Raw genomic sequence first — 16,143 nt, 5'->3', positions numbered from 1 at the left:
CAAGTCATACTTCACCTTCCATTGTCCAGTCCTCTTAACTGTTCATTATCTCCACTGCTGTGCCTACGAGATAATGATACACTGCTTCTACCCCTGACTGTAGCACAGTTTTGCTCCAGGGTTCTTTTTAATTGAAACACACTGCCTATGTTACTGTTTTTGGTGCAAAAGTAAACACATTTAACACAAAAAATTCAGTTTACATTTGCCTCACCAGTAGGAAGTGTGCAAAGTCACCTGCCTTGAGAAAGATGGGCGATCCTTTTGGAACAATTTAGTTTATTCTTTCCTCTCCATTTTATTACCATCCGTCCTTTCTGTGGATGTGATAATCAATTGCTTCAATGAGGTAAAACTGCCATGGGTATTCTGACTGTGTTTCTGTGTATCCCACACCCACTCAAAAATCTTTCACAATGTTTGGCCATAGAACCCACTGAAATGATTCTACTGAAAAAAGGAGAGCAAATAAATCATGTTTGTTAAACTGTCTGTGAATACTTTAAGTATTCACCAACTGGTCAAAGGAATACTCTGACTTCAGTGACTTCAGGTTGTTGGTAGCTAAGCATGAGCCAAGATGCTGCCTTGGCCTGAAAGATGGTCTCAGTTTGAACTCAGTGAACACAACTAAGTCAGTCATTTCTATGAACAAACACTTTGTAATACATACACACACACACACACACACACACACAGTCCTGGTACATAAAGGTGTGTTGAGGAAGAAGGAAATGGAAACAAGATAAGCTACTCTCCTAGGAAAATGGGATTTAGCTAATGCATCTTTTACTAATAATTTCTCTATTGACATGCTGAAATTAAACATATATTAAGAATACTCATTTTAATAAAGTGCATTTTTCATAAATTTCATATTTCTTTTAATATTGATTGTAGCTAATAGAAATTTTAATTATACAACTCATATTTATATGTATCCTAGACATTCTATTTTTCCATGGAATAATTTTACTATTGGATAGCATTGATGAGTACTAATTCTATAGTCAAGGTAATGAAAGAATTCTAATCATAAAAACATGATCTAAATACATATAAAATGTTAGTATGTGTTGTAGATACTACATACGTGTGGTTAAGATTAATTCATGAACAAACCTGCCAATTTCTAGGCAGAAATATTCTTAGTTTTTGAAAAAAATGAGAAAAATAATCCTGATACTTCAGCTATCCGCAACCTTTTTTGAATGCTTCCATAAAAGACATTTTATCAAATCTTACATGTGACTGATGTTAATTCCAACTCTGAAGTCCTTCAGGGCATGAAATATCTATTCATGTATGTTTATATATGTGGACAATGTTCATACTATTTACTATAAAGTATGCGTTTACTACTTCCCTAAAGTATAGTAATACAGTCAACATAGGAACTCTTAAGTGTAGTCCAGTGTCCAGTGTAGCAGTAAGTGCCAGTTGGGTGGGGACATTGTGATGTTTGCCTATCTTCTTTCTTTTGAAAAGTATACTATGGATTCCAAAGAACATCTATAATTAGGTGTTTTATAATCAACATATATGGAAATACTTAAGCCAGTCCTTATTTTATTATTATTTTATTTACATGAGGTACATTTGTTTTTTGTAGTATTTGTGTTCTAATAATGATGAGAGAATTCTAACCTTGATTTTCTTGACTGCCTATGTTTATATTCAGATGCTTGCAAATTTTCTTAGTTCACAATACCCTTAGTGTGTTAATACCCTTGGGGCAAGAGAATTGCCTAACAATTATTTTTATTATGTTTATTATGTAGTTGGGCTCAAATAACTTAGTAGCCATAGTTTAGGCAGAAGTTCTCATCTATACCTTGAGTAGTTAAAATATCTTCCTAGTTTCCTTAGCCCAAGTTGTGATCTATAAAGTTACATGGTTTAAAGTGTTCTAGAAAGAAAAGAAAAGCAATGCTAAGTTCCTCCTAAAAGACAGGGCATACCTAGTTGCCACTAGCTCTTTAAATATGTGTTTCTGTTAATGAATGTTTACATATCTGAACTAGCAACTATATATATATATATATATATATATATACATATATATATATATATGCTATTATTACTGTAGCTTTAAAAATAAGTTGTTTGTAACTCTTACCTTTGACCCTATATATATATAACTAAAAGAAAGCTTCAAGCCTTAACAACTTTAGGAGGACCCAAGTGGGATCATCCACATTTTTGTGAGTTTCATTCCACAAGTTCTGCCAATTCTTAACAATCAAACTACCCTATGCTTCTGCCGGGGGACTAGAAAAAAAGAAAGAGTTTGAAACATACCATAGCAGCAGCCTCTTGTTATCAAGATCTGCCCTCAGGAGAAACCATTTATCCAAAGTCTCTCACTGGTACAGAGTTTATCAGAAGTTGATCCATCTGTGGGAAGAGAAGCAGCTTCTCCAGCTCCCTCTAGCCTTTTGCATGGGGAAGGAAGAGCCCCAAGTCCAATCCCATCCAGCCTGACAGGAAAGGTTCCTCAAGAAAGCAAGAGCAAGTTTGAGTCCAAGCATATAAGACTTTTTCTCCCACTCTTTACTGCATTCCCCCACTCCCCACTACATTATGAAATGGTCAGTTACATAAGCTTTGTCTAGCCAGAATGATATGCTGGCCTTTTAACTGTAAAATTAATGAAGCACAGTAATAGGTGGGACATGCTAGAATGACCAGGCTAGGATTTTTAAAATGGTGACCAAGAAGTTTAGAATCAACAGGAAAAGTAGATACTTATAAATATTGGTGAGTAATGTGAACAGAAATATTTTAAAAAACTGAAAAATAATGTAAAAGAAATAATCGAGCTCTAATATAATATATTAGAAATGAAGAATGCCACTGAGCAGAAAAGCACCTAAACCCTTACTGGAACAAAAGTCTAAGACGTGTAGAGTCTTTAATGTGTGTGGTGTGTCAGCAAGAAGGACATGAGATTATTTGAAGAAACTGTGATTGAGAACTTCCCTGAATCAATGTTAGACACCAAGCCAATGCAAAGCTTAGAGAACAAGAGTTTGAATGAATGGAAAAAACATAAAAAGTGTGTACTACACTCAAATATCAGAACAAAAAAGTGATGAATTTTAAAACTAGTGGTTGTGGTGTAGCTAAGTAAAGCATGACCTCACATCTGGAGACCCTAAGATCATTCCTCAGTATCAAAAATTTTAAATGAATAAATAATATTGAACAAAGCCAGAGACATTTCTTTTAGTTATATATATAGGGTCAAAGGTAAGAGTTACAAACAACTTATTTTTAAGACTTCATCTGTCCTAGTTCCCTTTCTATTGTTGAGATAAAATATCAGCAACAGACAACAACTTGGGGAAAAAAGGGTAAGTTCATAGTTCTGGGCTGAAGGGAAGTGAGGCAGGAACTCTTGACAGAAATCTGGAGGTAGGAACTGAATCAGAGACGATGAAGTGGTGCCTGCTTTCCCTTGCATGTTCAGCCTTCTTTCTAATAGTCTCCAGATCATATCACCTGCCCAGGGCTGGTATTGCTGACAGTGGGTTGGGCCTTCCTCCATCAATCATCAATTAAGAAAATGCCCTACAAATTGGCCTACAGGCCAATCTAATGGGAGCATTCCATATACTGAAATTCCTTCTTCCTGGATGACCTTACATTTTGTCTGATTGGCAAAGAACCAGCAAGCACTCCATCCAAGCAAAAATATAGAAGATTAAAATATAAAGCTTTGTGAGAGATAAACCCATCAACCTAGAATTCTATGCACTGTGAAATTATCCATCAAAGTCAAGGAGAAATGAAGAGTTCATCAGATAAGCAAAATTTATGGTCCTCTCTTTCCAGGAACTAACTAGTAAGAAATTCTAACATAATTTCACCAGAAAAAAGAAAGCAGACAAGGGTCAGAAGCCAAACTATATAAGAAATTGCATCAGAATAGACCAGAAAGGGGTGAAATACAATATTGTACCTTTTATTCTTAATTGGTCTAACACAGAATAATTATGCAGAGTAATGCATTCATGCAATTATACTCAGGTGTGTATGTTGGTACACATAAGCATATTTATATTTAAATACTGTGGTATTTTTGTTTGCATTTTTCATAAGATATATGCAGAGCAGTGTTATCTGAAAGTAAACTTGGGTTAATTGTAAATATATATTTTATGTTCAGGGCCACAACTAGAAAAGGAAGTAGAATTGTCATATAACAAAGAGAGGAAAGAAATATAAAATGTTCAGTTAAAACTTCAAAATGTACAGAGAGTGAAGACAAATATCATTGACAAAACAGCATTGGGGGTGGTCCCTCAATTCATCAGTAACCATCCAAAGTCAAAGGTAGAAATACTCCAGTTAAAAGATAGATATTACTAGATTGCACCAGAAATGGAGCAGTCAGAAGTCAGTGGAATGATTGTTGAGTTCAACAGTGCATCTATCAACTGATTTGAATAGTGTTCACAAACTATTTCATCTAATGCAAGTAGATTATGCTTTTTTTAAAAAAAACAAGCCTTGGTGCAATGTTCTCTAGGACAGGCTACATTTTGGACTTTGAAACACAGCTGAACAAATTTAAGATAATAGAAATCACAGAATCAATTCACTTTGAACAGAAAAATTAAACTGTAAATCAATAACAGAAAGTTGGCAAAATATTAAAGTTTATGGCATCTGTCATAACTTGGACTTACAGTGAAATTTATAGCATTGACTGTGCATGTTAGAAAAGATGACAGTTAAACACCCAACCTGTTGCCTTAGGAAAACTGGGAGAAGAATACATAAACTCAAAATCAGCAGAAAAAGAGGAAAGGTAGGACATTGCAATTGAAATGGTTATTAACAGAGAAACTCCACAAAATAAAAGTTGTTTCCTTGGGGGAAAATCTCTAAAATCAATTAGCCTGTGGCCTTAATGACAAAAGAAAAAAAGATCAGATACAATTTGCTAATATGAAAATGGGAAAAGGGACATCACTTTAGATCAAGTAGATCATGTGAAGTTAACAGACAAAAACTACAGACCCATGAAAGCCAAAAAGTCTGATAATCTAGAAGAAATGTACCTTGTCAACTAAAGACAATCTACCAATACTCACAAGGGAAGAAAGGAACATTTGAATCTGCCCTGCATGTGTTTAAAAGACTAAATGACTAACTATGGACAGGTTCCTGGTGAATTCTACCACTCATTTAGGGAAAATATGCTTTTTCTCCACAGTCTCTTTAGGAAAATAAATATAGATGTGATGCTTCTTGGCTTGCTTAAGAGGTCAGCATTATTCTGATACCAAAACCAGAGATATTACAAGTAAAGGGATCTGGGTTGGAACCAGTGTAGTAACAAAGCACCTGTCTCACATGCAGTTGTTGTATAAAAGGAAGTCACCCACACAAACAGGTGTAAACACCCCTCATGAAGTATTAACAGATCAATTCAAGGAACAAGTGAGATATTTTTCAGGAATGAAGACTAACACAATATCTGCAAATCAATGAATGAGTAGAATTCATCACAGTCTAGAGAATGCTCCAATTGCTCTAAATGTTTACTTTTATTAATTAAAGAAAAAAGATAAGTGATTTAAAGCAAAGGACCAAGAGTGTCAAGGATTGGTTACACAAGCATTTAAAACAATGAGACTTTAGCATGCAGGAAAGGCAACGGGCATGCTGTGTTTAATGGTTGGGAAAATTGGTAATTCTGAGGAAATGTTCATGGATAGGCACAGCCAAGTTCTTTACATATAATGTATTAGGGATAAAAACAGGTTAAATGGAAACACCAAGTTAAATGGATTTAGGAGCAAGGGGGTGTGGTCACTCAATCAGCACATGCAAACACCTGCTTTAAAATTTCAACCTATTTGTTTATGCCACCGACATCTGAACACATTTGAGGTGCTGACTATGCAGAGGACACCATGTCAATGCTGGAGAGAATGAGTGGCATGTAAACTGTTAGGAAATTAATAGTTAATTAATACTATACTGTTATGCCATACACAGAAGCATCTATGTAAAAAAAAATGGCAATTATCACTAAAGCAATGTCCCCTGGTGAGCCTGTTCCCATCTTGGTCAAAAGTAACATCATGCCAATCCTGAACCCTGAGGGGCTTCTTGTGAGGCTTCGAATTGGGCTGAGACATAAAATGTGCAAAATAACATGTGCAGAACACAACCTCAAAAATTGAAATGGACAGTTGATTTTTAAGTGTGTGTGTGTATATACATGCTGGTGTGTGTTGTATGCATATACACGCATGTGCATATGTGTGGGTATATGCATGTAGAATCTTGTTCTACCACTCTCCTTATTTCTTGGAAGTAGTATTAATCATTGGACCTGAAGCTTTGCATTTTGGCTAGGCTAGCCAGCCAAAATGCTCCCAGTACCTGCTTGTCTCTGCCCTATAATGCCAAGGTTACAGGCACATGTGCCCATGCCTTGGTTTTTAATCAGCTGCTAGGGATTTGAACTCAGGTCCTCGTGTTTGTAAAGCAAGTGCTCCTACTTAGACTGAACTATGTCCACGCTCCTACAGTGCACATTTTAGATGGTATCAACTCTGGAGGAGGGGGCACTGAGTGATTTTAAACGGAGGACAATAAATTGAGCTTTGACATTATCTAATAAATAAGACTTTGGTTGGTTTTAAGAAATTATAAAAAATGATTATGAACTTCATTTCCATGAATTCCATAAGAAGGAAATATTTTCTCAGAAATAAAATGTCGGAAAATTCGTGTGTTGGCTTACAGTATAAGCTTTATGTTCTTAGTTTATATTATAACCACATCAACATAGCTGGGTAGTGGTGTAGAAATATTCTTGATGCTGGTGATCTAGGAACCCAGAAATTAAGTTAACTTTAGGAAGAGTTTATTCTCTCTATGAGGAGTGAAGTATAACAATAGCAATTCACTGTTTTCCAAAGAACGTTTTAGACACTGCATACTTGAAATATTTTGGAAGACAGTGCCCTTTCAAAGGACCAAAGAACCCTTTAAAAGGCACTACCACTGAACCCTCCCTCCAGGTGGAACAATGTTTAACTCCACCTGTGCTTCAAGCATAATTAAATACCCATAACACCATGGAAATTTTATTAAATTACAGTGTTGGGAATGAAATGTAAATTTGTCTTCCAATATGGTGTCGGCATTTCAAACCCCCTCTCCCGCTTTTTTCCTCATCCTGAATTTCATTAATAGTAAAAGTTCAGAGAAGAAGTAAAGTTGCAGAATCCAAGGTGCTACCTGATAATAACCTTAGCTCAGTGCTACTTTGAGGCATTCTCCCCCTGTCTTGTTCTCTGTTTGCTAAACAGGATGAATGGCAGAGTTTATAAGTGTGAAAGAAGAGGCAAGATTGGGTGAAAAAAAAAAACTGGGTGAAAATGCAAAATATCATCTCTAGGAGAGCTTGATATCATATGCCAAACAGATGGGTTTACCTGTTAGTTGTTTACAATATAAAACAATAAAAAATATAAGCACAGAAAACACAAGTTATTCACTCAAATTCAAAAGCACAAAGGAAATGGCAGCAGAGGAGTATACATATCTCTTAACATGAGGGAAGTAAAGGAGTTTATCCAGGTTTTAGTGGATTCTGGAAATGAAATGAATGATTGTATTTGATCTTCCACATGCAAAGAACATGGACTAAAATCAGGGAATTCAATTACTTATTGGGTATAGCTGACTGTGTAGAATAATAATAATAATAATAAAACAAAACAAAAAGCCATTACTTCTGGGAGCGGGTAGTGTACCCTAATAGAGAAGCCTTTTCTTTCCAGGAGAGGAGAAAGCTGACTAGCACCCTCAAAAACCCTGTGCCTCAGTCTAAGAAACTGTCAATACAAATGTTTTCAGAGAAATCTAAGTTTGATGGTCTTCCCTAAGTGACTGAAGATCTGCCCCATGGACAATGTAAATAGAGTTTCCATTATGAGCAACATAAGGGTTTTCCTAGGGGAAAAGGCCAAGGCACACACCAGCCCCATGATGTAATTTGTGATTCAGGCTGAAGTCCTAGAAAAGAACTATGCACTCCAAGGCAGCTGGGAATATTTTAAAATTATTTTTCCTCAACACACCATTTATTCCAAATGATAAGATTACAGCCTCAAGGAAAGTCACACCTTTAAAATAAATCATTTGTCTTGGCTCTTCCCTGAGCGAGGTTGAGTTTTCCTGGAAAGTTAACACTCCTTGTCAGAGAGGAAATCAAAATAAACGTGGAACAGGCAAAGATGACATTTGAATCCAAACAAAAGTTTGCCTTTTGCAATTTCTTTCCTTTTCTCTTTGATCACACAACCTGCTGTGCTAAGAAAAAGTCTCAATTTAGTTTTCCATAAGCTCTTTAAATAGTTCATATACATAGGCCCACATAGGAAGATTAACTTGAAAACTTTTCTAAACAGGACAAATACCCATTTGCAAACTACATTAGCTGGGGGTTGGGGAATGGATCATCAGAAAAGATTCGGGAAAAACCAGGCCAGGAGCTTCTTTACTGAATGATTCAATGTTTTAGACAGGGAGACTGAAGTAAGTGTCATGAGTTGAAAGCAACTTTAGGCTGACAATCTTCCTTTCACAAGGCTCCTTTTCTTTTGTCTATGATATGTAAGTACTGGTCCAATTATAAACAATCCTTCAGACTGTTTACCTCAGTGCTACTGCTCTATCTACCTTATGTTTACATTAGGATTTATCACAAAATAAATACGTAGAGACCCTGAACAATCTAGAATGTTCCATGCAGACCCAATAGGAATTGCCTCGGTGTCTGAAGGTCGAATTTTGAGCAGCTGGACCCCTCTTCAGGACAACCACACTGGTCTCAGCAATGTGTGGCTTTCTAGGCCCTTTCTTGTCTAGCTATCATTCACTCTATACCTTGTAACATTTCTTTTTTTTTTTTTTTTTTTTTTTTTTTTTGTTTTGTTTTGTTTTGTTTTTTTTGGTTTAAACTATTCAGTGTTTCCATGCTATAGCACCAGTAGGCACACAGCTTTGATCTATTGATGACTTCAACCTGAGTACACATGACTAGCATCTAGCACAGCCTGGATTTCTTATGAATGTACTTTATTAAACTGAGGACATAACCTCCATAAGAAATCCAACTGAAAAGAATTCCTTAGAATCTCATTAGCCAGGGAAAATTAGTGGGAGTCCCAGGAGAGGACACTCAGCCATGGGCAAACATATTCTGCCAACCATAACCATGATTCTTCAGAGCTGCTCTGTGACCACTCTTTGTACCTCTTACCTGAGAGCCTTTTGTTTGCATACCCAGACAATCTGTGTTCACCCTTCTCTTCCTTTCTTAAAACATGTTGCAGCTGTCCCTCATATGCATTAAGCCTCGGTTTTCTGTGGCATGTGATGTTATGCAAGCTTCAACCCACCCACATTTTTGTTTCTCATGCTGGACATCCCCATGTAACTCCCTATGGATCTTCCATTAATTTGCATTCTGGTAGGTGCTTGTTTGATTGGTTTGGGAAGACACAGTATCTAGCCAATTGTTCACAGCTCAAGCTTTAAGTAGCTAGCAGTGATAATTTCAAATGTTTCCCATTGTGCCCTTCATCTCCAGGCTTTTCACAACCTATTCCCTCACCAAGAAACTCATCTGTCAACATTCCTCTTGGGTCTTTTCTTCTAGGTAACTTTGGTTTAGACCCACTCTATCATGGGCAGAATATTATTTTGACTTAAGAGATTAAGAGATTCAAGAAAATTTCCTTCCCAGCATAATATCTGACAGGATGGAGAGAATGCAAAAAAATATTTTTGAAGGGATAAATTACTTCAATTCACTATACTTCTTCCTTAAAAATCAAGTTGGCACTGAGGCACTGAGTACTTTGAAATCCAAGTTTGAGCAGACACAGCAAAATTAGCAAATTAGCAGTAGTTATCAGTGTCCTAGCTTAATAACTACTCAATAAGTGTTTATGCTGAACATTATTGTTTACATTCAAAGACATTTCTTGTCTTAGAAAATTCTTTCCAACATCCCATTACAAACTCATAGGAAGATTTTCAGTTAATGACTTACTGAAATATATATATATATATATATATATATATATATATATATATATATATATTCTCTGTGGCCTTATAAGGTGAAATAATCCTATAAGGACAACAGGACTTCCAGCTAAGAAATCTGAGAGCATATTACTGTAACAGAAAGTAATTACCAGTAAAAACAAAGTCACTTATAACACTAGCATGTAGAGACCAGCCATTTCAAAGGAAATGTAGAGACAGACAGCCCCTAATGTCTAAGCCATGATCATATATAGACTCATGTCAGTTAATAAAAATGCCTGAAGGCACTGATCGGCCACATTTATGCGGTTCTTTGTCATAGCCACACATATGGGTGGGTATTACTTATGGCTAAGCACTATTTACTCTACAAATAAATTACTATGTAGCTTACATTGTTAGGGTCACATGGTAGCCCTATAGCTTAAAAGACTGAAATAACCATGCATTTATCTTGTCACTACAGGTACTTACAGTGTAATTACAAGGTCAACAGTTACCATGTAATTCTGTAGTTTCCACATTGTGGTTCTTAAACAACAAAAAAGTATACTGTCTTCCCAGTACCTTCCAGAAGCCCTGTCTGTGTTCTACCATCCCACTTGACATGTGAAACAGATGCAATGATATTTTTAAAGGAAAACAAATCAAAACATATTCAATGGAAAAATCACTCAAGTTGCCAGAAATCTATCTCACAGACTCCATTTTCTTGGATTTCTAAAAGTTACTTTATTTTAGTACCACTCCCAGTTTAGATAGTGACTCAATATAAAAGGTATCAAAAATGCTATTTTGTTTAGCAGTGCTAATTTTATAATAGTGGCTGGTTGTATAGAATAATGCGAAGCAGCGCATTTTTGAAGTTGTACGATTCCTAAACAAATCAGAACAAAAAGTCAAGGCATCCTAACTCATGTTACACCCAAAAAGTGTCATTCTTCTGTATTGCATATCTCTGGGCCCTTTTAACATGCTAACATTCCATACATAATCTTGTGTTTGGCTGCATGCTGGATGATGGGACTCAATCAAGGGTTTCATTAAAATCTTAAAGGTCTTCAAATATTTATTCCTTTATGTAGAGAAGCAGGTCATTGCCTTGATAGTCAAGATTTGAACAACTCATTTCAAATTTATTATAGGTTACTATCATACAGAGAATAATAAAGAATATTTTTTAATTACTTTAGCTCATAAGAATGGGCTGCTGATATTCCATCAATGTTATGATTCCCTTGGATGGAGAAATGCTAAATGCTAACCCAAACAGATTTTAAAACCATAATTACTTGGTAAACAAGGGAATCATAGCCAAATAATTATTCATGAGTACAGATTAAATTCATCTAAATTTTTTCCTAAATTTCTTATTGAATTCTTCTATCTGTGGCAAAGTCACTAGGCATAGCACCATCAAAATGCTGTTGCTTCTCCAATATGTTTTATACAAAAAGAGCAAGCTGTACTGTGGGGTTTGGTAGAGGGTGTCCTTTCTCTGGTAATGAGGCATAGATAAGTTAGCCAGGAATGGTGAAGATGCAGTATTTAAAATGCTTTTTAAAGCTTTGTTGATTCCCAGTGGGAGGCCTTACCATTTCTAAGGAGTGGATGGAGGTGGACTGGGGGAAACTGGGGGGGAGGAGGGGAGGGAGGTGGAACTGCAATTGGTATGTAAAACAAATAAGGCATCCAGTTGTAGAGAGGGAGGAGCTATAATATGAGCAAAGGGATCAAGACTATGATGGGGAAACCCACAGAAACATCTGACCAGAGCAAGTGGGAGTTCACTGACTCCCTGACTCCGGACTGACAGCTGGAGAACCTGCATAAGACCCAAGTCGACCCTCAGAATGTGGGTGACTGTTGGGGGTATTGGGCAGTCTATGAAACCACTGGTAGTGGAACTTGTGTTTATTCCAGGTGCATGACTGGCTTTTTTGAGCCCATTCCCTATTAAGGGATACCTTGCTCAGCTTGGATACTGGGGAGAGGGCTTTGGTCCTGCCCAAATGATGTGACAGACTTTGATGGTTCCCCACCTCACCCTCTCTGAGGAGTGAATGGGGGAGGGGTGGAGAGTAGGTGGGGGAAGTAGGACAACAGGAGGAAGAGGGAATTAGGATTGGTATGTAAAATAAAATTGTTTTTAAAATAAATAAATAGATGATAGATAGATAGATAGATAGATAATAAAAGCACAAGGCTGTTTTAGAAAAGTGAAAACCAAGTAATGACAAAAGGATCTCATAATTAATTCTCATATTTAGTGATGACAGAAACCAGAAAAGAAACTGTAGACTACATAAGCAAGTGGGGAAATGTCTTGTTCAAAGAGGACACTCAAGGGGAGGGGGGGTTGTCAAGACTAGAGTAGGGAAAACCCAAGCAAACCTTCCATCACCTGATGAATTCATGGAGTTCCTTCAAGTAGCAGGATCATTTCAATATGCCTGGTCATAATTAACTTACATATATTTTAAATCTGTTTGTTAGTATTTTAAGGACTTGTTTGGACTTTTCACAAAGCCAGAAAAAACACAAGGTATAGGGCCTACCTATATAATGCATCCTTTTTTTTTTTTTACTTCAAAAGTACAATGATTGCGTATAGGTCAAGATGAGCTAAAATGCCTTCAGGATCTTCAATGGGTCACAAAGGACAAAAGATAGTGATAGTTCTAAATTGTCCTTATCTTTATGTTACTTTTTTCTACTCTATTATTAAAAGAAGTCCTCATATATTCCAAACTAGTCTCTAATTCTCTATGTAGCTACGCATAGTTCAGAACCTATGGTCCTCCTCTCTTTACCTCCCAAGTCACTTTCCCAAGATGACTTACAAAATATATCCACATATTAGCTGTCACACAAAAATTAAGAAAACACAAAATAGTAAATGATATGAAAATAAAGCATGCATAAAAAATGTTTGATCAAACTGTTTAAAATGCTTTGGTATGCATAGCTTTGCAGAAACAGGATGGCTAGCAGAGGAAGCCTAGTTCAGCTAGCTTGCTGTGAAGATGCTTGGAGAAAACTGTGAATGGGACACTCACATTGACCTTGTAGTTGTTGGAAATAAGAAAAATGCATGTTATTAGTGGTGTACTGACCCATAGGATCTGATCAGTAAATGATTCACACCATGTTTATTCCACACTTTCATAAGCATGCATTTCAATGACCGTTCCCACTCTGTTCTTTCATACTAATTTTCAGTAAGGGAGAAGCACCATACCTTTAAGTTTTAAATATAAAAAATGACACTGATTAACCTTTAAAATGGTGCCATTTAATCAAAGCAAGTAGATCTTTAATGGGTTTTAAATGGACTAATAAATCACATCCTTTTTTTTTTCCCTGAACATGAAAATAAACGAAATATTTTGGGGAGAAAAATGTACCATTTTACCACTCAGAGTGTTTGCATGGTTGCAGATATGAAGACAGGTGACAGTGACTCTCGGTGACTGTGATTTGGAAGGTGACCACGTTGCCTCTATCCCAGCATGCTCTTAATTTTTCTGTCATTTTCTTTGCATGCTTGGGAACAAGACAACCCCATTGCACTGGTAGCATTTCAGCAACCTTGACAGATTTTGAGACTAGGTCTAAGGAACACACTTGAATATCACGTAGAAGGCAATTGATATCCCCCTCCAGGGGAAAGTGACCAGAGAAAATGAGTATGTTTTCTGCTCATTCCCCTGCCATTACTAATTCTCCTCAGGCACTAATGAAGAATGAAGCAACCCTTACTCTCTGAAAAATACAGGCTGGACGACTCCCTATGTTCAGTGCTGAGTGTTCGGACAAATAGCCCATTGGTATTCCTGAAGATACACATAGATATGCTCTCTGCGGATGGGAAGGTTTCTCTATGATAGCATATGGTAGATTGCCCTGAGCCTAGTTTAGTGTTTAGCAAACCAGGTGGCTGAATGAACCAGATTGAAAAAAAAAAAAAAAAAAAAAAAAAAAAAAAAGAAAGAAAGAAAAAAAGTAGGTCTGATTATTTGGGACTAATTTACTTGCTTTGACCATACACAGAACTAGACATGGAAGAAAGTGCTAGTCATGGTGAACTGACTTTCAGTTCTGAACAGCCATCACTGGATTGAGTAAGGGAGGTGCCACAGAGGATCGCCAGGTTGTGTGAGGAAGAGATGGATAGCTAATTAATGCATAGGGAGGAAACAACTCCTGAGCCAGCATTTAACAACAGCTCTAGTATCTGGTGCTTATGCTATGTTAGGCACTTAAACTGAAAATTTTACAAGCACTACTTCACTTTATTCAATGACTCAATTAGATTTACATGATTGATGTTGCAGTGTTACAGATGTGGAAAATAAAATCCAGAGCGATTGTAAATGTGTCCAAGGTCACAAGGCTATTTTGAGTGTAAAAGGTTCCTAATATAGTATGTTGGGGAGTGTCCATAGTCACTTCATCTCCACCAATAAAATCTCTATCCATATGCCCCTTTTCTGTAGTCTGATGGAACACATGTCTTTTCTCTTATAACAGAAAGCAACCTGCATCACACAGCATCTGGGACGTATTTCTTTGTTAATTCTAGCCTCCTACTTGTCCTCTAGATATAATCCTACTCTCCTGGTGTCACTTTTCCATCAGGTTTGACAGTGCCCAAAACCATTATCCTTCCTTGTTCTCCATCACTTTTGAATAAAAGAGTCACACAGCCTTGTCCTTGTTCCCTTCAGCTCTTGCTGTACCACAGGAAACTGCCCTCCTTGCAGACTCTGCCTCATTTTTTTTTTTTTTTTTTTTTTTTTTTTTTTGTTACCTAAAACAGGAGAAAGAGAAAAAGAGAAGGATGCATTTTTTATCATGATCTATGGCTTCTGACACCAGTGATTACCTGTTGAAACAATACACACTTGTCTTTTGAAATCCCCTGCTGATTCTCCATTTCTTAGAAGGTTTCTCTTCCAGAGACTCTTTGTTGAGAAACCTCAGGAGTCTTGTTGGCAATGTACTCATTGCTATCTTTCTTCTCTGCTAGATATGGGGGTAGGGGAAGCCAAGGGAGCTGGGGGAGCTGAGGGAGTGGGGGTGTAGGAAGGTACAGCTCAGGCTTAAAAGTCATCTTATACCCATTGATGATTACTCTCCCTAAATTGCCAATTCAAGCTTCTCAACTGCATATCAGAACTGTACATTTTCCTGCACAGTCGGCATCACGGTCATGTGAATCCACATTTTAAACACCAACTTAGTACAGCTTAGCCTGTATTCAACATATTCTTTCTACTGTTTCTCATTTGAAAGCATTTGTTTTCTGTTTCTGTCTGTGTAAACCAAAATTCTGAAATACTTCATCCTTCAATCTCCATTATTCTTTTAGTTTTATCTATCAAGTAATTTCTCAAAGTTCCAAGGATCTTCTGATAGTCTCACTTCATCCCAAGGCAGACATTTGTCATATGTGATGGTCTTGACCTCTGCATTCCTTTCACTGCTCTTAGTGTGGTATTCTAAAATACCTGTCAGATCATACTACATCTACATATCCCCTTCTTGATTTCCCATTCCTGATTTCCTTATCTCAGGTACTTAAGGTTTCCCTAGAACTGCCCTTGTCAACTCAGTGACTGCAATGTGCTCATCATTCCTGGATTCTAGCACAACCTATAGTCCTTGGCATGGTGGTGTCTTTCCAAGATCTGGATAATTGCCCACCCTACTTCTTTTGTACTCTGAATGACACTTACCACCAAGCAAAAATATGTTTTATCTCAATACCTCATATAGAAAAGAATCATCTTCTTATTGTGATAACTATTCAGTTCCCACCAAGTAGGGTGGAGCTCACACTTCCTTGACTTTATCTTCAAACTGTAAGTAGATTTTGGGCATTAGCCTTCATACTATTGTTTTACCTTCATGTGATCTATCTATTGCTCACAAGTCATTGAATTCAAAAATAATATTTTCACACATTTTGCTATTTCTATCACCACCACAGGACCTAACACCCATTCAGAACTTAATATAACATATTGAACTAAAGGTGGCATTCAATGG

This window comes from Phodopus roborovskii, unplaced genomic scaffold (assembly GCF_943737965.1).
Source record: "Phodopus roborovskii unplaced genomic scaffold, PHOROB, whole genome shotgun sequence".
Lineage (NCBI taxonomy): Eukaryota > Metazoa > Chordata > Mammalia > Rodentia > Cricetidae > Phodopus > Phodopus roborovskii.
This window is presented reverse-complemented; position numbering follows the sequence as displayed.